This window comes from Pezoporus flaviventris, unplaced genomic scaffold, assembly GCF_033815535.1.
Source record: "Pezoporus flaviventris isolate CSIRO_AGI_PZ_B2104156 unplaced genomic scaffold, CSIRO_AGI_Pfla_v1 ptg000023l, whole genome shotgun sequence".
NCBI lineage: Eukaryota > Metazoa > Chordata > Aves > Psittaciformes > Psittacidae > Pezoporus > Pezoporus flaviventris.
In genome coordinates, this window is record NW_026892571.1 from 7,419,726 (window position 1) to 7,440,799 (window position 21,074).

Genomic DNA, 21,074 nt, shown 5'->3' on the forward strand with positions numbered 1-21,074 from the left:
ATGTGAGGTGTATTAGGATTAACTCTTTGAAATTGGCATAGGTGCCTGGATGAATTAGCAGATTTGGAGTGCCCCATTTTATGGAAATGAATGACAAGACAAACTGAAAGAGAGCTCAAGATCCCAGGTTGCTTTATTTTCATGAAAGCATCCTTTTTGCAGTAATATCTTCCTGTATTTTATATTTAATGTAGTATTATTTATTCATTTTGGAACTAATCTAAATAAAGCCAATTAACTGAGGGGTTATTAGCAGTTAGTGTTAGGGATGAGAAGTTCTAGGCATGGTAAGAAATGTCTGAATTCTTCTAGTTTCATAGTTAAATCTACACCTGCAGGCAGTATCATTTTCTCAGCAAATGAGTCGATTATTCTGTGTGCACATGGGCAAATACTGTTGTTTATTTATCCATGAATCTCAAATTATGTGAAAAAGCTATAAAATTTGCTCTGGAAAGACCTATTTTCTCCCTACAGTTCCATATTTGGCTGTTTTGAGGGGATTATTCTTTTGTTGCTCCCGTCCCCTCAAGGACATTCTTTGAGGCATCCAAAAAATAAAAGCTGTCACAGAGGATTGCAGAGAAGAATCAGAAGCAGACGTTTTGCAGCATGAGATCTGGGACACAAATAGAGGTGAACAGGCAGGCATTATTACACCCTATGCAGATGGATCCTTCAAGGAGAGCTAGTTTCTTGGAATGCCATGGATAATTCATGGTTTGAATGAATTAATTCAGTGGGCAGTGAGGATGTTTCTCATTTGTGCAGCAGTCGAATGGGTTGCCTCTTGAACCACCAGGCTAGTGGAACATTGGCTGCCTCCAAAATAGTGCTCTAAAAACGTTTTGATCTGAAAATATGTACTTGTTCATGCTTCTCAGGTGGAAGAAGATTCTCCATGACTGATGCCAATATATTCGTGCTTTATTTCATCCGCTACTGCTTCTGCCTATTTAAGTCACTATAGCTCCTGCCGTATATTCCTTCTGTCCATGATTTCTTGCCTGATCACTGAAGAATGGGCTGGCAACCAAACACTTGCTATATATCTCTCCCAGGCCAGTGGCTCAAGGGTGGCAGAAATCAATGTTATTAATATGCAGAGTGAGTAATATTACAGTTTGTATGTATAGGTCCTGAAAAAAACCCCAATCCACAGACAAAGCAGTATCTTGGACAAAGTGCAGAGGAGTGAAAAAAATCTTGGGTCTTGTCCATATGAATGGATAACAGGTTTGTGTATTAACTGTTACCGAGGCAGAGCATAATGGGAACAGTTAAACAGGAATTAATCTGTTTGAATGACGTAGTTTTAGCTAAAATCAAGACAACACTTCACTAGGCAACAACACTGTGTTAAATGGTGCTTCTGATATAATCCTGGTGCTGGGGAGGGTAGGTTGAAAGGTTCTCTGTGCCTTTTGCATAAGCATGTTAGGTAGCTACTTGTCAATGGCAAGCTATACAGGAATTCGAATATACTTTTTTAAAAGGTCTTAGTTATAATTATATTTTTTAATTGGTGATTTTTTAATGGTTTCTTTATTTTTTTATTTTGTAATTCTCTGTGACTACAGATACGCTAAAAATGCACTGTAAACAGGTACATGTAGCAGACTGGTAAAAGCAGGGTGACTACTGCATAAATGTGCAAAAATTTGCTTTGGATTATTATTGAAGTGTGAAAACAAAAATTTCCAACAGGAAACTCATATCTATGAGACATGTTTGTGCTTGAGCAGTAGAAAAGAATTGTTTTCTCAATGAGTCACTCCTCTCCACAAGTATGTGGGTGAGAGAAGTTTCACAGTTATGATCTGAAATCCAAAAGCCTTCAAACCATTTGCTACAGAAAAGGAAGTTCTGAAACTAATTTTTTTCCAGTGTAGTTATCGGTAGAACACAGTTCAGTTATCAGGGGCATTATATAAAACAATTACTTTCTCAGAGCTATTTTGAGTACGGATTTAATAATTTATCCAGAAAGAAAGGACACATTTTCAAGATTGAAATGTTCAGTTTTGCAAAGGAGACAGACCCTTACAAAGTAAAAATATCTGCTCTCAAAGAGTTAGCCTCAAATCTGTTTGTACAGCTTGGTCTGATGAAGTCAGTGAGAAGACTCTGATCGAGACTTACAGAGAATTAGTGGTGTACCAAAAATGTATGTTTCTTAACTGTTTCTGCAGAAGAGGTAGGTATTTAGTAAAGAAAAAGGAGAGTGGCTACTATAAAGGGAAGACAATGAGTTGACAAAGAACAAAATGTAATATGACAATGAAATACCAGAGCAACTCCAACATTTCAGACATATGGAGCAGGACAATCCATCCTGTTCCTTTAAGGCTGCCTGGGCTTGATCTAGTCATCTATGCCATTTGTCTTAATGACAGTTGGCATTAGGTATCCTACCGCTTGGTCGTTTTGTCTGGTTGACAATAGGTGAGCAATGTTTTCTTGAAGTTTTCATAGGATATTTAGGAGTTGCTGTGCCAAGCAGATTGTGACTGCCTACCCTTACAGCAGGTATGGGTACTCCCCTTAGCACATACGCCATAATCCCGTAAGGACATCGTAGACATTAAACATTGTGGATGGAAGGAAATTTGGCCTCAGGCACAGCCTAAAGGATGTGTTAGTCAAAGGACACAGAGAATGTTATATAAATTCTGTGTGTTCTCCATGTGATTTGAGTGACCTGTGTGTTGCCCAGTTTACCTGTAGGAGTAGGCCAGGTACCCAGGCTAATCCTGCCTACGTTGAACAGCAGCTTCAATCAGGCATAGAAATGAAATGAGTTTAATTTCCTGATGTTCATGGGCCAGATGATTAACTCACATCCCCGAGTGAGACTTTCTGGAAAATCAGTCCATCTGTCTGTTTTTTCTAATTGTTGGTCTGGCTGAGTGACAGGCAAGAAAAAGGTCTTGTCCTTATTTCTTACATTGTAGCAAAACTGAAAATGGAGATGTTTCCAATTTTCAGCTTAGAATATTAAAGTAACTGTTCAATAACTTGAACTTCTGCCTTCTCTTTTTTCTCCATTATCACTTAGTCACTCGAAGGCAGTCAGTTCTTCTTGTAGAAGCCATAGTCTTCGTGTCATGACTGACATTGTAAAATTGTTTAGGAAAATACTATTCCTTAACTAAATGGGCAACTTCTGTTTCTTTCGTTCTTTACACAGGCAAATACCTGCTGGCCCACTCATCTGGCTCTGTACCCTGGAAACCCATGCTTGGTAAAGACAAATCTTATTTCTATTCCTGGGTACATTTCAGCTTTTTACAATTTTTTCTCCAAGAAACATCTCCTTTAGAGATGTTTTGAAATAAGCTGCAACTAGAATGGGGGTCTAGCTGTGTCTTTCAAAAGCTGCAGCCTCTTACATGAAAATTATTCGTTTATAAATGTTTAGAACTTGAAGTTGACACAAGAAGTGTTTTTTGCATTAGAAGTCTAAACCTATGCAAGCATGTAATGGAAATTTTACCCACTTTCCTGATGATTACATGTGAAAACTCATGTTTTTTAATCTCTGCTGGCACAAAACACCTCTTTAATTAGGATTTTAAGATATGATGCTACACATTTGAGGTTATTAAAAAAAAATCTGGGGCATATTGATGAACTGGAAAATTGAGATAGATGATGTAACCTTTAACAAACACATTCCAAAATGTAAAGGAATAGCAAAATAATTGATGCAGTCAAGCTTTTCCAGTATAATGGTTCTTTAACAAGATTTGAGGGCCTAAAATTGACATAGCTTTAATTAAAGTTCTGCATGCTGATCTACCATGGCATGCATGCATCTCTGTTACTAAGACTGCTCTACCAAAAAGCTGAAGAAATCCACTCTGAAATGTATTAAAAATCAGTATGTTTATTCCAAGTGGGGATATCAGCGTGCAGGCAGTTCCTGCAGTGACTGTGACTGGAGTCAGCAAATTAAAGATAGTACCTAAAAAGTCTTGTTTCATTTGTCAGTCTACTGAAGTGATCATTTTACCTGGATGTTTGTTTTTTTTTTTCTTATTTAGAAGGCTCTGATTAATGTGGTATGAAATCCTCTCCTGCTTTACAGTATCTGAAAGCAAATAGTGCTTGTAGTTTGAGTACATTTCTTTATGTAATCTTTCTACCCTACTATCTCATTCCCTAGTTTGCAGAAACATATTTTCTGTTCTCTCCTCTTCCATTTCATGTTTTCTCTGCTATGCCTGTTTTCTTATTCATTATAAATAAATATTTTGCTCTGCAGTGATCTAACTTCATTTATATTAGGAATTAATACAGTATACCTCCAGGCTGTCTTCTTACTAGCCGAACAAAAAAGCAGACTGGCTTTAACTCCTAATGAACCATTCCTTTTGGGGGGAAATATAAAGTGCAGTTCGCTGAAATTCCATTAAAGTCTTAGATATCCATTAAAAGTGCAAGTGTAATATGTTAAACTGTGGAATGGAAGAAAGAATGGGCATATGAAAAATGAATAAGCACTTACAAAAGTGATTGTGCTCATTTCAAAAACTCTTAAAGGTTGCTCTGGAAGAACTCCAGATGTTGTGACCACAACTTTCTCTTAATTTTCAATACTGTGGCGTGTCATAGTCATGAACTGGAAATGTGGGTGGTTTTACTTTCGCAACGGCACCATCATAGCCTCAGTATTACATCACCATAGATTCTTCTATGTGGTTGTCTTGGCTCCAAGTTTGTCATTTCAGTGTTACCTATAACTTACTTTATGTATGTCTGTATTTTATATGCTACCCTAATATAATTTTAAAGATTTAAAGATTACTTTTAGCTAAAAACCCCACTGTCCTGGGTTCAGCAGTAGCAGTCATTTTTTCCCCTTCTTGGTAGCTGGTGCAGTGCAGTGTTTTGACTTTCAGCTCGGGAACAGAGCTGATAGAGATGTTTTGGTTTGGCCAAGGACTTTGCGAGCCTCATGCTCTGCCAGGGAGGAGGGGAAGCCGGGAGGAAGCAGAGACAGGACACCTGACCCAAACTGACCAAAGAGCTATTCCATACCACAGCACGTCATGCCCAGGATGTAACTGGGAGTTAGCCGGAAGGGCTGGGAGACTGCAGGGTTGGAGGAGGTATCGGTCGGAGCTTGGTCGGGCTTGGGGGGCGAGTTATCGGTCAGCGGGTGGTGAGGTGTTGTATTCTGTTCCCTTGTTATTTCCTTTATCATTATTATCATTGGTGGTAGCAGTAGTGATTTGTGTTATACCTTAGTTACTAAACTGGTCTTATCTCAACCCGTGGGAGTTGCATTCTTTTGATTCTCCTCTCCGTCCCTCCGAGAGCAGGGGGAGGGCAAGAAAGGGGGGGAAGTGAGCGAACGAATTACCTGACTGGGTTTAAACCACGACACCCACAAATCCTGAAACTCCCCTAAACCAATCCCCCAAGAAAACCCTGAATTATCACTTCTAATTTTTTCCCTATTTGCAAGTATTAGAAAAATTATTCTTATCTCTCTGCATTCATTTCTATTTTTTTCCCTTTAAAATAGGTACTACAGGTGTGTAATTACTCCAGATGAAACTCTCTAGGATATACTGGTAAAACTTCAGCTTGCCCTTCCATATGGTGACAAATTTGTTCTTTTACAAGTGAAATCTTAGTTTTTTTTTGAAAGTGGAGCTTTTAATATTCTAAGGTATAAATTAAACCTAACCAAACTTTGCTATTCTCTTTCCTAGTCCCTTGCATCTGCTCAGAAAAATTTGATGACTATAAGAGAGAGAAAGAGAAGGGCCTTTGGAATGTTGACTAGCTAGGGGAAAAAGAATTAATTTGCCCAATAAACCTGGTTTTGACAAATTTCTTACCTGAAAATTCAATGAAAAAAAAAGGTGTTTTTTTTTTTTTGTGTTTTGGTTATATTGTTGTTGTTTTAGTTTTTTGGTTACTTTGTTCATTTTTAAATGTTGAAACATTTAGACCATAAATTTCAAACAGCTTTATTTCTGTCTGTCCTATCAGTGACAAGTTTCTGCAAGTGACTGTGATTTGGCAGTCATTACCTTCATGATATCTACAGGATGTCTAAAATGCAATAAGCAATTAAACATTCATTCATTTAATTTAAGTTACAAGATGAAATGCTCTATTTGTCAAAATAATGGCTAATCTGTAATGCTAAAGTACAAAAGAAAACCAGAATTTCTAGTCCTGGATTCATCCCATCCTGAGAAAAGAGTTCTCAAATACTTCATATGAATCATGAGCACTAGAGCACCGAGCACATGAATCCCTCTTGGTATGCCCACAACTGAATTTAGATTTCTAAATGTAGGAAAACAATTAAAATGCCTTGCAACATCTTCAGACTACCCCTCCTTTGCTCTAGAGAGGCAGCAATCTGCTGCTGACCCATACAGATAGTGGCTTCTATCCTGGCTGTTCCAAATACCACTTCAGCGCTGTGAGAAGGAAAGGGTTAGGCATTAGGTTGGGAGGCACTTGGTGAAAGGAGTACAGAGGATGAGAGGAGAGAGGGCTGGAGGGAAAGCAGTAAGCAGGCGTCAGGTCAGCAGGCACCACCATAACAGGGGTGGCTATGTCACAGAGCGCCAGTTGGGCAGCGCCCATGTCACAATGTGCAGGTGGGAGGTACACCTCAGTGTGTATAAAAAGAAGTGTGGGGCATGGTTAGGCGTTAGGGTGGGAGCAGCCGGGTCAGAGACGACAAGAGGGTGCTCACCAACAGGCAGGGGCTGGTGGAGGATGTGACGCTCCAAGCCAGCCTTGGCTACAGAGATCCTCAGGGCAGTGAGAAGGACATGCAGCAAGCACGGAGCCCCAGCAGGAAAATGGTAACCGGAGTACAGAGAGGGAGAGGAGAGGTTAGGGCTTGGGCTCTCATCGTCCACCCTAGAACTGTGGCCATAAACAAGCCACTTCGCCTTTAGGACTACTCGTACCCTGAGTAGCGTGGAATGTTCAAAGTTTATTCAAAGAAAACAATTAGCTTTAATTAATTCACAGCACAGGGATGGAAAATAATAAGGTTTGGTTCTAATAGTGACATCATGGTTTATTTAATACAGGACCTTGTTATTTCTATGTGACATTTTAATCAAATATGATAAAACTGGAAATGGAAAGGTTTCAAATAATTATGTTTAATTACTTAAGCATCATTTAATCTTCAGTGTTAGTAATTATCATTGTCAGACCTTTTCTCACATATACTTAGATATATCATATTAATATCAACCTTGATTGCTATATTTATTGAAAGCTACATTCTAATCTTCTCTTTTAAATATTTTAATTATCTTGGGTAATTTCAGAAGCATCCTTAATCCTTTATACAGTTCCTGGTTATCTTCAGCAAATGCTATAAACAACTATAAACCTTCTAGCTTTATAAATCAATGCAGTATTTCAATCTATTGTGGATGATTTAATGACCAGACACTGGTCGATACATTGATGTGTATGTATTAATCTTTCATACATACTGTCTTTTGAGTGAGGAGTAAATTTTTTAAACCCAACTAGTTCAATGTGGAAGACTTCAAGGGGTTTTAATTTCCTTTTAAAAGTTGGCTTTATGATAAACTTATAATAAATACTGCCATTTATCTGTAATTCAGGTAGTAATTAGATCTGCTCACTATTTATAAAAGAAAAATGTAAGGACTGGCACTCTCTGGTTACTTCTGCACTGCAGCTGCTGAGGCAGTGCTATCTTGAACAGCTTGAAATGGGTATTGGAAGCCAGCAAGATGCTGGAGGCATGGTGGTTTGTTTGGGTTGCTATAATCTGTTAAGAAGCGTGATAAATTAGTCCCTGTGGAGTTTCGTGTGATCGCAGTTTGACTGCTTATGGAAACTGAGCCTAGTGCATTTTAAGTTATCTTGGCTGGCAAAGTGCAGCGATAATGTATCTCATTAATTCTAAGCCTGGAATAATTCCTCAAAAATTAGCAGAGCTATTTAGGTACGAAGATAAAATGACTAATGGCAGTGAGGAACCCATTCAGTTTTGCTCAGTTTCATAGGGAAGATTGTTGAAAAAACTCTCTGGCAGCACAGCTGAGCACCATCTTTAAAATAGAAGCTATGTCTGGGTCATGACACTTCCTACATCCTCTGGCTTTGATCCCACTCTAAGCCCTACATCTGGTGTGTAGCATGGCGTCAAGTCTATGAGGCCTTCAGAAAGGGGCCTCAGTGGCCCTGGGTAGCGCAGATGCAAAACTAAATACTGATTTCAGTAATACTGGTACAAAGCATTGTTATGATGGCATAGGGACACCACTTATTATGGTTTAAAGTTCTGCCTACTGAGAAACAAAACTTAATTTTACACTTTTCCAACATGGAAAGAAACTGAGTGCAAGCAGGAACTAGTCATTATAGTGGGTTGATATACACAGGAGTGACAGTCATTTTTTCATCTTATTCTGGATTGCACATGCAAGAAACGTTGCCATGTTCCCATCCAGTTTTGAAGTTTTAAGACTTATTATTTTAGGTCAAAAGAAAACAGCACAGCGGCAGCTTAACTCCTGTTGATTCAAAGTGAATTCCAGTACTAGATAAAACTAGAGTTTGCGCCTGAAGCTTTATTTGTTATTCAACAACAAGTTCCTTATGCGTACACGTAAGCCATATTTAACCATGTTATCTCGGGTAATATATTCATTTGTCATTGATGATGCATTAAACAGCCAACAGCCGTGATCAGTAAAGGTGATAGAACTACTAGGAAATTTAAAGTCCTGGCTATGTCTCTGCAGATAGTAAAATAGAAATAATAATAATGTCAATAATAACAATGACAATAAAAATAAATACTGGCTTTCATTTATGACATAGTGAAAGTTTGTAAAAACTGTGGCTGTTGGTGGAAAATTAGACCCAAAGTTATCAGTGTTAATGTCAGTTATTTTCACTACAATGAAAAAGAACACTGACAGACTACTGATGTCAACGGCATGACCTTCTGTTAAAATAGAATCCACATAACTTGTATTCTCATTGCAGTGAGCAAACCTGAAAGTTTCCTCAGAACCTTCCAGAACCCAACCTGTTTCACTGCACTGACTGCTTCTTATTTTGACTTGTTCTGTCTGCAGTGCAGACATGAAGTGTTTTCTGATCAGCAGTCATCTCCACTCCATGGAGAATAATCAGTCTGACGTTTTCACACAGATCTGATTTTGTTTGAATTTTTTGCAAACCTTTATTCATATATTCCATAGTTCTAGGTAATTTTAAAATTGCTAGAAAGAATACCCAAGTTTTCACAGAGCCCTCTCCCTCGAGCCAGATGTGGTCCATTTACCATACTGATGTCCAGTAACAATAATGAAGTGGCATTTTGAGGGGTAAGAAAAAAGTAAGGGCAGAAATCTGAGCTTATCAAACAGAACTTTGGAGACAGCATAATTTCTTCCAATATGGATCTCATACCTGATGGCTTTCTGTGTGCTGAGCATGCTGTGGATCTGTTTTTGTCTTTCAAGGCAGTAATAGTTCAGTGTAAGATATTCACCACCCTGTTTTCCTTCAGCTCTAGTGTTAAAATTTCATCCTGAAGTCTCTGTAAGAAAAGATAAATTTGGGTATTTTGGACTTCCTGTGAGTATAAATATGTCTTGATCGCATTTGTTTATGAAGTACTTTCACCACGCCTATACCTTTCTTTTTACACTGACTTCTTTACATATGTTAATGTATTCTTTGTTTTGTGTGTCCCTTTTCTGATTCTGAGTCTTATATCATGGTGCCACAGTAGTATGTCTTCATATCTGCACATTAAGTTAATAAGTATTGTTGTATAGCTTTTTGCTAGATACCTGATTACCAGTATATATTTTTTTAATGAAGGTTGGAAGCATTACAATTATTATTTGGATTAGTAACATCTATTAAAAGTATAACACTACCCAAAGTATATATGGATATTAGAGTCCATATAAATATGCATTCATATTAATCCTCAGCACCTTATAATCAGTCTTTTCAACAAGTCAGAAGACAAAAGGTTGCAAGTTATAAATTCCCAACTAATGAGAATAATCAGGTTTGATTGTACTCTTATAAAAATAGTTTACATTCAAGTAAGTAATAAAACATTTTATGAATTTTTTTGTTAGCTGAGATAATGGACAAAAGCAACTACATTTTTGGGTTAGATTGCCATATAAATAGTACATATTCATAGAGTGACCTTCTTTATTTATTAGAATAGAAAATGATGGCATGAGTAAACTTAAAAGAAGAAAAGAACCTTTGTTAAGATGAATTAAGGTTGAGGAAATATAATACTAACTTTTTGGGAAAACACTGCAGAAGACCATCTCAGTAAATGCACGTAATAATCTAAAAGCCAAGAAGTCTAAAGTTAAAATATTTTTTATAGGCTAAAGAATGAAATTTTATAGCACATTAAAATACTCAAACCTAAAATAAGATTGTAAACAACATATTGGCAATAATGTTAAATACAGGAGGGATCAGTGAAAGGGAAGCTCTCAAGCCACATGGCACTGGTGAAGAGCAGTCCAAATCTTGTCAGTGGCCACAGTTTGCTGGCTGCTTACATGGGTTGGAGATGTCAGAGCCTCCTATTATGTGGGAATACCTGAAGCTAACAAGGTAGGGTTCTAAGCAGGAAATGATAACAAAAGTTTGGGAATTGATCTGGATGAACTCAAAAGGGTCCTGTACAATCTAGACGATTCAATGGTTGAAGACTTCAGGGTCTGGGATTTTTTCAGTGAATTTATGCATAGTAATGAGAGCTACTACAGTGGCCATACTAGCTACACAGACCTGTCAGTGTATCCTCTTCTGTAAACCTGAGAAGCAGTGAGTTCAGTTCCTTACCTACAAGCTGTAGCAGATCTTACATCCATTCTGGTTTTCTGAGGTCTTCAGCTCCACACCATCTCCCCATCTTCTTGCTATTCCACGCTTGTTCTATTTGAACCAGCACTAAATCCCCTGGGGCAGGAGGTGTGGGCGGGTTAAACCTGCATTCCACTCTGCTTCCTAGCAGCTTTGCCAGCTTAGTACTTGATTTCAGAAAAATATCACCATAAAAGGGTGCAGTCATTCAACAGAGGAAGAATAATAGACAGTAATTTCCTTGGAGCTGCTTTTCATATTAGAGCCGTGAAAATTCATTGGCATGATGGTGGTTCAGGTTTCCACTAGATGAGAATGGTAATAGCAGCAGCAAAATAAGTTATCCCTCTCTTGACCTCTGTGTGTATTTTTAAACAAAGGGGAAAGAAATAACATAAACATCCTGAAACGGTCCTTACTTCTGAAGATGGCTGAGTTTAGAATACTTAGATGGTTTCCATCTCTTCCCAGCATGTATTATGATCAGCAAATCCAGAATTAATATTAGATCAGAGAAAACAAATGCCTGATGAAATCTTACTATCTCTTCCACAACTGGGTTTTATTTTGTTCTTGTCTTCTGTCTAGTTTTTGGGCTGTCTGTAACCTAGATACTTCCAGTCTCTAGGATTAAACATATCTTTACCATGCAGGGAAAGGAAAGATTAAATAAATATATATATATACAGACACACCCCCCCACCCAGGAGATTCATTCCTGTACCACAAGTCCTTGTCAATTCCAGTCACGTCCATTTTAGAATTGCAAGGGCTGTCACTCCATGCTGTAGCCTGGCATTTAAAAACTTCTAGCTTGCCTCTAGATATCTCCCACTCTGTTTGACTTATTCAGCTTTCTTTCCTTCACAATAATACATGGCTCTGAGGAACTCATTCTTTTCCACCCTATATTCAACTTAAGCCATTTAAGTTCTGGTTTTCTGTGAAATTTGCTGCATGTTTTTCTCTGTGATGCATTATTTTCACATCTGAGGATTTTTACATCTAAATAATACTGAAAATCTTGAAACATGTTAATAAAAAACAGTAGGATTCTTTCAGTTTTCCCTGTGATGTCATATTAAATGGGAAGCCTTGTTGTACAGCATGCTAATGGGGATGAATTCTCCAGTAAAAGATGCACTTAAAAAATTATCAGTATGTATGTATGGAGTACAGTATGGAGTAGTTTTCTTTTATATTTTAAATCAAAATGGAATTGGAGCATGGTCGAAACTGGCTGAATTTGGAGGCTCTCTGCTCAGTAATAACAATTTAAAAACAAATTTAAGAGTAGGACAATATGGAAGATGCAAAAATGGAACATCTGTAGTCCACTGGGAAAAAATGAGGAACGGGCAAGAACCATAAGAATGAGAAGATAAGCAAATACAGTGTGTGCTGCTGTTAGGATCCTTTGATGAACTTTTCCTTTTCTGACTTGTGATGCAAGGGCTGACTTGCATAAAAATTTTTCTGGATTTTCTTCAGTGGCTTCTTTCCCTTACCCTTTGGAGATTTTAAATGCTTTTGGGTTATAGTTTAGACAAATATCTACACCTGTTTTGCAAGGGCCCTTCAAAGATTGCAGCACCTACATTGATGAACAATGAAGGGGGGCAGCAGGAGATAATATAAATGGTATGAGTTGAGCAGATTAGGACATAAAGAGAGTGGATTTTTTATGGAACTTGGGCTCCTCTGGTTAACTTCTTAGGGCAAGAACTGATTTGATCACCCTCATCTCCCAGGAGAGCAGAGTTTAGGATGGATAACAAGCAACCTTATCATGGACAGCCAATTGAAATATGTAATTTAGAAAAAGTTGCTTACACATCTTTAGTATTCCATGAATAGAGAAACTTTTCCAGAGGATAATTCAAAACAAGAACTTTATTTTTTTCCCCCTTTTTCTGTCTCATATATAAGGAATCTATAAAGACTCCCAGAGCCTGAAATTAGGTAGCATGGAGAATTCGTCTAATCTCAGCATAGCTATCAGCACTTTGCTTTTCTGAGCCATCTCTATGAGTTTTAATGCCATTTTATTATTGTGAACATACAGGAAATCATAGGATTGCTAAACAGAAATTGCAGTTACCAAGTCTCATATGGCTTGTTGAGCTTACCAGGGTTTAATAGGTCATAAAGAATAAAGATGATTTACTAGCCAAGCAATTAAGAAGTATATTCTACTAGATGACAGCAGAACTGTGCTCTGTAGATGCAGAGCCTGTTGTATCCTTATGCAGCCTGTTGTATCCTTATGGACTAGACTTACAGTTCTGTGTGAAGTGAAATTAAATAATTTAAAGCTGTTGGGCTACTCATCAGATTACCATATATAGCTGCTGTATACATTTATACACCATTCCCATCTGATCAGGAGGAAATAAAGTTCCTCCTTTGATCACATGAGGAGAGGTGCTTTCCCAGGAGGTCTCATTAGGCTGGATCTTTTCAGCTTTAGTCACATACTGCTTTAGCAGGTCTTTTCGTGGTTGTAGGAATGGCAGTGACGATACAGCAAATCAGAGGAGATTTCAGCAATATTGTGCCTACTTAATTAATCATGGTTGGTGTTCTGGAACTGCATAGCTGTTAGGGTAATAAGAATAAGCACAAAGTTTCTGTGTAGAAAATGCCCATCCACAAATATCTCAGGATGTCCAATGCAATATAATTAGACTTTGAAAAGGCTATAAATAATGTCATAGTTGAGCCACAGGGGAAGCGAACAGGAACAAAATGAAGCCATAATATAATGATATTTTTTGCCATCAACTCCAATTTTTTTACATGAAATAATACCTTTTTAAAAGAGTTATGTTAACCAAAGAGAACACCATACATGTATGATTACTTAAATTACTTGTATGGCATTAATGCCTGGAAAGCCCATCTAAGACAGGTGCTGTGCTCTGCCAGGCTGTATAAACAAAATTTAAGAAATTATGTGTTTTTTTGCAGTTCCCAGTTTTTTTCAAGATTTCATCAAGAATTTATATTATTCTATAAAGACAACAGGTCTGTTAAAGTTTAAAAGCTAGTAGTTAAAAAAGGAGGATCTGAAGGCAGAGACCAGAAACCTCATTCATTCATAAGTATTGAGCCTGTCTGAACAAGATTCCTGGCTTTCTGTAATTGGGGCAGTGTTTCTTTTGCACACAGCTGGTAAGCTACCAAAAGTGATTTGAATCAATTAGTCTGCCTTTCTCTATGACATATTTGAATTTCATGTGTTAGTTTCTGAACCAATGCCAATCTGTGGTTTATTTGAACTAAATCACTATTCCCTCATCTTCCTTTGTAGGCTCTTGAATAGTATCCAGGGTAGTTGCTGACTCTCAAGTAGGAATTTAGGCTATGGCAGTAAGAGTTTAAAATGAACTACAAAGCTTAGGTTTGAGCTCAAAAAAGGACACTGATTTCTAGATTTTCCTTTACATTTTTTTCAGTTAAATTGCTTACTGGAGTGCTAGTTAAAGAGGTAAAGTCTTTTTATGACTTTTTCCAAGATTTTGTGTACAGACATACTTAAGTACAGATGCTCATGCACACATGGTGTGGATTTTTGTGTTTAGTGGGTAAGATCACTTGGTGGATCACATTTAGTGGGTCAGCACAGGAGAACTGCAGTGGGCAGAGGGGAAGGCAAAGGCACTTACCCTTCATTGTGAGTGTGGCTCCCCGGCCTGAAGCTACACAAAATTTTATGAGCTGTGCAAACCCTTGCACACCAAATAACTTTTCCTTTTTCTGTTTATCCACAGTATGAGAGTTCAAGCATGAAATACACTGTTCAAGCATGGTTTGGTGTCACTTAAGTTTTCACTCTACAAGGCAGAGGAAACTCAGTCATCCTGTTTAGCTGTTGAGGATGCTTTGCAGAAGTGTGACTAGGGAGCATGACTAATTTACTTTTCATAATGAGCAAAAGTAAAAGAAACCTGGTGGTATCATCTCTTGGTATTTGAAAGTCAAAATGTATTCTAATTTTGTTTATTGCATTTCTTCATATCACAGGAGGATAATGTCTGCTTAAACAGCTGTCCTTCAGAACAGTTTTAAGACCTCCCTCATCTTGCTAAAATACGTAAGTGTATACAAGAACAATGTATAGGCAAAGCTCTTGTGCTCCAAGTGAAGCAAGAAGTGAAAATAGGTTAAAATAGATTCCTCTCAAGCAATAGGACCAATATTCTTGTGATTTGTCCTCTTTCCTTGCCTGCTCAGCCCCAGTTAACTTTTGTTCTTGACCATTGTCTTATAGCAGGAAGAGCTGAAGTGCTGTTATGCATGTAGGTTATAAAGTGTACAGGTGCTGACCTGCGAAGACAAATGGTGGTTACTTGCTTACAAGGCTCTCAAATGGTATCCCTAGACTTAGTCAGGCAGTGCTGACATGATGCTTTGAGCTGAAACTTCTTACTGTGTCCACAGAAACAATTAAGAAGTAATATTCAGGGATAAAAACAGAGGCTCCTCTTGTGGGTCAGTTATTGCCCAGAAGAGATAAATGTGTTTAATTTTGTGCCTGAAGCATAAGACAATGATATGCTATTAAATACAATTTCTCCCCTTGCACCAAATTAATAGAAATCCCTTTAAAATTGGAAGAAAAGGCTACATGGCTTAAATAACATTTAATTTTAATTAGGTATATCTGTGTCCCAAATTAAGGGACTGCTTTTTGTTCGATACCTGTCCTGACTGAGGATGACATCTTACAGACTGTGTCTCAATTGATTCCATTACATTGTGCTGGCTATCCTGATGTTTCTTGCTGATTGGTGCCATTTGAAGCTTCAATAAGAGTGATTAGAGTCCAGATTTTCTGAAGTTCTCAGCATCTTGCAGGTTTTTATTGTTCCTCTGAGCGCATTTGAAAGCCTGGTCTCAGTATGTGATCCTGGCAGCTTTCTTTCTGTACCTCTACTAGTGGGGCTGTGAAGACCTAAGGAGCAAAAATGCTTTCTTTTGGTTTTGGTTTTTTTTTTGGTCAGGATTGGAATGATAATGGTGTTGTGGGAGAATCTCTCCTCTCTGCTTCTAAGATTATGCCAGTGTAAGGCTGTCTTGCTTTCAGAGAAGGCAGACCTTCAGGTTATATTTGCATTGTAAGGCACTGAGAATATTTGTCAGAATATATTTGACAAGAGCAAACTGTTGCTGAGCGAAAGGAAAGGCCATTTAGGATATGGCAGATAGGTAAACTGAAGACTGAGCAAGTGTTTCCAGATGAGAGTTAATATTAGCTAAGGATCTAATGCTGTGAAAGACTAGAAAAATTCAACACTCAGAGCAAAAGTTAACACTTTAATTCAGTGATGTCTGTATTCAGACATCATCTGATCTTTAGGTAACAGAATAGTTCCAAAAATGAAACTACTAGAGAGAGCAGAAGCCATGGTGGAAAAGCATGAAATGTTAAGGCATACGGTTGGAAGTGTGGTTATATTTCACCTAGCATTGAACCAGCTGCAATAATGAGAAAGGGTGAACTAACTGAAATCTTGCAAGAGACATGTATATATGCATTCCGTCATGTATATATTGTATATACATATATATAAAAGATACATCTTATATAGATACATATTCTGTCACCTTTAAGGGTGACAGACAATATACTGCAAATATGGCTGCTAAGTTTCAATACAGTATTTCTTTCTGTAAAATAGAAACTGCCTTTCCTAAGAATAGAAATTATGATCTAGAGCGTGATTATTCCTTTGCCTCAAGATATCAGTGTTAGTGGATTTATTAATTACAAGTAAAACCATATAGCCTTTTTCATTTACACAGAATAATAAAAGATTTATTTTATTTTTACTACAGTAAGGAGCAACTCATGGAGCAAGTCATGCAACTCCAGATATGATGTATTCTTTATTAATTTATCAACAGGATTATTTATATTTTATATTATTTTATTAACAGGATTAAAACTGCTTTTGCTTTTTGTTTTCCCCAGAACTCAAGGTGAAAACTAGCTTCAATTAATGGGCAGGACTGTGTACATAGAGAGCCCTGGAGCAGTGCTTGGAAGACATGTGAGTTGCTAGGTGCTATTTAACACCTTTAATCTCAGTTACTCCCCTTCTAAAACTGCAGGATAGGGGTCAGGCATTTATCCTTCATTAATGCCTGATAGCATGTTAAGTCTTATTTCCTAAGTTTCAGGGCCTTGTATCTCAAAGTTTGTCTAAGAAAAGTGTGCTATCAACCTTCATTCTTTATTAATTCGGAAAGGAAAAAAATGCCTTTCAGAAATACCAAGTAGCTTCTAATAACCATGCATTGATAATGGCTAAATAAGTTTGAAAATAACCAAGGAAAAATGGTCCTTAAAAGGCTATTCTAAAGAATGGAATTATGTTCTTGTTCAAAATAGGTGCTCAAATATGCTTGTGTTTCTTCTGCAGAGAGAGGATTAAGAGGAAACTGTCATGATAGTTGCGACTAACTGGACAAAGTATTTGATTCTGTGACTAGCTCCTTGCATGACCATGATTTTAATGTCACTGTCTGAAGTCTAATATATGAACAGAGTATCCTTGCAAAAGCTTTGGCTGATGCAGTTAGAATCTGTTGTGATGAACTCTTAAGAATTTGTAACACTGGTCATCATGCCTATCCATCAGTGAGGTGTTCTAAGATTTTATTCCCGTTTGATACCATGGAAGGGGTTTTGGCTAATGTGAAAAGAAAAATGAATGCTTTTTCATCTCATGCTCTTGAGGCATTTCCCATCTATGATTCCCGCTGTCATGATTTGGCTGATGTTAGATTATTGGTTTTCTCCACTGTATTTGTCTCAGTGTGTTTCTGAGAAAAAGAAAATGGTCTTAAGGGTAAACAACTAAGAAATATCACTACACTTACAGTTTAGAGAAATGTTCTCAAGACAGCTGGGGAATGGGAGATAAAAATATATATATTTTTAAGGTTATTATGAGAAACTTGAGGTTTTAGCAATTGAGTAGTGGGCAGGAGAGTGCAGTTTCCCCTTTTTTAGCCAGGTAATTCAATTCCACAAGGATGTACTAGTGCCAGATCGTGTTACTGTGATTTTTATAACGTCTGTGGAACTAGTCCTATTGGTTTATAATCAGTCACTGTTTCAGTTGTGACTTTCAGTCTTGGAAGTCTTCCCTCAATTCATATGCTTATTAATTAAGAACGATTTTGAAAACACCACCTTCATTGTGGCAGCTCAGCTGGCCAGGCAAGTGCTCTGTTTTCAGTCATATCTCCCTTCCTCAGAAAGATGGGATGAAAACAGGATTAGAACTGCTTTTGTTTGTTTTCTCCAGAACTCAAGGTGAAAACTAGCTTCCATTGATGGGCAGGACTGTACCTAGAGAGCCCTGGAGCAGTTGTCTGGAAGACATATGAGTTGCTAGGTGCCTTTGTCAAGCTATTTAACACCTTTAATCTCAGTTACTCCCCTTCTGAAACTGTAGTATAGGGGTCAGGCATTTATCCTTCATTAGGCATTATCATTAAATTGCCATAAATGTTCCCAGTGGCCATGGGTTTGCCCTGACTATTCAAGAGGGTGCCCCCCCCTTTTTTTTTGTTAATGTGAAATTATGTATCTTTCTGTGTAAGAAAAATCACATAGAAAATGGCTCAAAGTGGAGTGGAGAGCCTGTGGATGGCTCTGGATGACTCCTCAGCAAGTGGGAGAAGCTGCTGAACAGCAGTTCGCAGCAGACAGGCTGAAAATTAAGCAGTCAAATGGCATCTCGGCCATGGAACCAGACAGAGAAAGGGTCAGGCCTCAAATAATATTGAAATTCAATAAGAACACAAGCCATGCATCGTTTTTTCTGCTCTATTTATCAAGACTTTTTTCTTATTTGCATTTAATGGGTACAGCCTTAGAAATATTACAGCATAAAAAACAAGACACCTTCAGTCCCGTGGCAATTAAAGGCTCATTAACAAATCCGTTTCTTATCCTAATTTACTGTTGCCATGCATGAGCAGCAGGTGAATGTGTCATCTGGCTTGTTATGATAGTGTTTAAAAGAAGTGTCACTTCTACTTTTAAAGTAATTTTTCTCATTAAATTTTGAGAACAAATTAAGTATTTCACTTGGCTGCAGCACTTTGAGGGGAGAAGCAGTGGAAGGAAAAGTTAGGTGAATTTTCAAGTTAATTCAAGGTTGCTACAGGCTCTAAAACTGAAAAGAGGAGGGAAGTGAATAAATATTCACTTATTTTATCAAATTTATCATTCTGAAGAAGGTAGCATGTAGAAAGTGAGAGGCTATACTGCATATTATGTTATAGGATCATGATACACAGTTGTAGAAATTCCCTGGATCATGTGTGTGCACTTTGCATGGGATGTAATGTACTTTGCTTGTAGTGCTCGCTAACAATATCCAGAAAAATAATGAATGGGCAGACGGCATCACTAATATCACTCATCTCTACTCCTGAATTATATCTCATTTACCCCACAATCACTAAAGTTACAGCCTACCCGCTGGTATTTAAAACATAAAAGACAGAATTCTCAGTACCTGGGGGCTTTTTGATGTTGTATTTTTGGTGCATTAACTAAGCAACCACCAGCACTGAAATATAACAACAAAAAGAGAAAAATGCACTGTTCTTGTGGATGTAAACTCCATTCATCCCTTACAGAGATCACTATGCTCACTTGGTCTTCAGTCAGTGCCTGTATAAAATTGCCCAAGGAGATGTATAGTGGAAACTGCTATGGAAAATACCAAGCACATTATCTATGTCTCTTGAAGGATTCACAAACCAATCCAGAAGTGAATGTGAACATAAATACGTGGCTATACTTCATCTATTACATTATTGTATTATGTGTCTGTAGGTGTTCTTGCCTAGAATGTAGAACATACAATTAGTGACAACTTTGGACTGAAAGCATGATACAGAAAACGACACACAGCCAGCGGAATGAAACAAACCAATAGAGAACGATCGAATGGACAAGTTAAAAAAAAATAGTAGGATGTAGCTGTAGGTGTAGTTCACTGGCAGGCAGCTGCATGAGTAGCAGCTTGGCTATTGTGTTTAAAATTAACTCTTTTAACTTAACACCCATGCTGCAGCTGCTGGGAAATGGTATGCGAAACAAAAGAATCCGCAAACATTCTGTTCGGTTGAAAGCTGATATTTTAATATCAGTTCTTAATATGGTGAGGTTATTATTGATATGAATGAACAAACGAACAAATCCTAACTGGTTTATAATCATATTAGTCTGACAACCTTGATGACCGGAGGGCTGTAAATTAATGATTTACAAGTAGCTAATTTATCCCTTCTGGGAAGATGTGAAAACTATTACTTTCTAGGTCACAATATATTAGATTTTGGCTGTGATTAATATAAAAAATGGATGAGTCTAATGTAGGTGATGCTGCTGATAGTAACAGTGACCCAAAGAGATGAATTAGTGTCTGATGTGATTATGTATATACTTACCAAATCAAAGGAGAGGTGACATAGCAAGATATTTATACATTAATTCTTCTTCCAGAAGAATTATTATAAGAATTATAGAGGCCAATAACAATGAGATCCTTATCCTCCAGGGACAGAAGGCCACGATGGCAGTGGCACAGAGTGCATTGCTATAGTGCAGGGAAAGTGCTGTTCATTCCTTCCAGTGGGTAAAGGTGAGCTGGACGAGACTGATTGCTTGCACTCAGGGCTCTCAGCCACAGAAATCTTAAAATGTGGCAGTTCATTATGAGATGTTGCTGTGAATTTGTCTGGCGATGGTAGACACTAAGGCAGCAATGCCAGCATCTTGATGCTTCAGTGTCAGGCTGCTTCTGGGACCCTATTAAAATCACGGGTAGTAACTCCTCTGAGGATAGGACGTATACAAGGAAAAGCTTTGATAGTAAGGTTATGAGTTTAAATTGTAGTGGACCGGAGCAAGAAAAGTTGCAAAACCTGAGAGGAGGATTTTTTTTCCTATGTTCTTTGTGCTAGACTTCAGCAGGCATCCAAAAAAGCCCAAAGCACTGAGGTCGTTACAAGACAATAGACAGATCAAATGTGAATCTCACCCTTACCCCCTTGTGCTGCTAAAATTGATGCAGACCACAAAGAGCAGTGTTTTATCTTTTCTGCTTACATCCAGACTTGGTATAATTAAATCCTTGAGTCTCTGTTTTTGC

At 37.7% G+C, this 21,074-nt stretch overlaps 1 long non-coding RNA gene across 1 annotated transcript in view; it reads left to right on the forward strand.

Annotated features, from left to right (window-relative positions):
- Positions 1-3,190: 3,190 nt before the first annotated feature.
- Positions 3,191-21,074, forward strand: part of LOC133271288 (uncharacterized) — an 80,961-nt gene continuing 63,077 nt past the window's right edge. The window contains exons 1-2 of the long non-coding RNA XR_009744065.1: positions 3,191-3,244; positions 5,534-5,582. This is a non-coding gene — a long non-coding RNA (uncharacterized LOC133271288). The remainder of the gene's footprint in view (positions 3,245-5,533; positions 5,583-21,074) is intronic.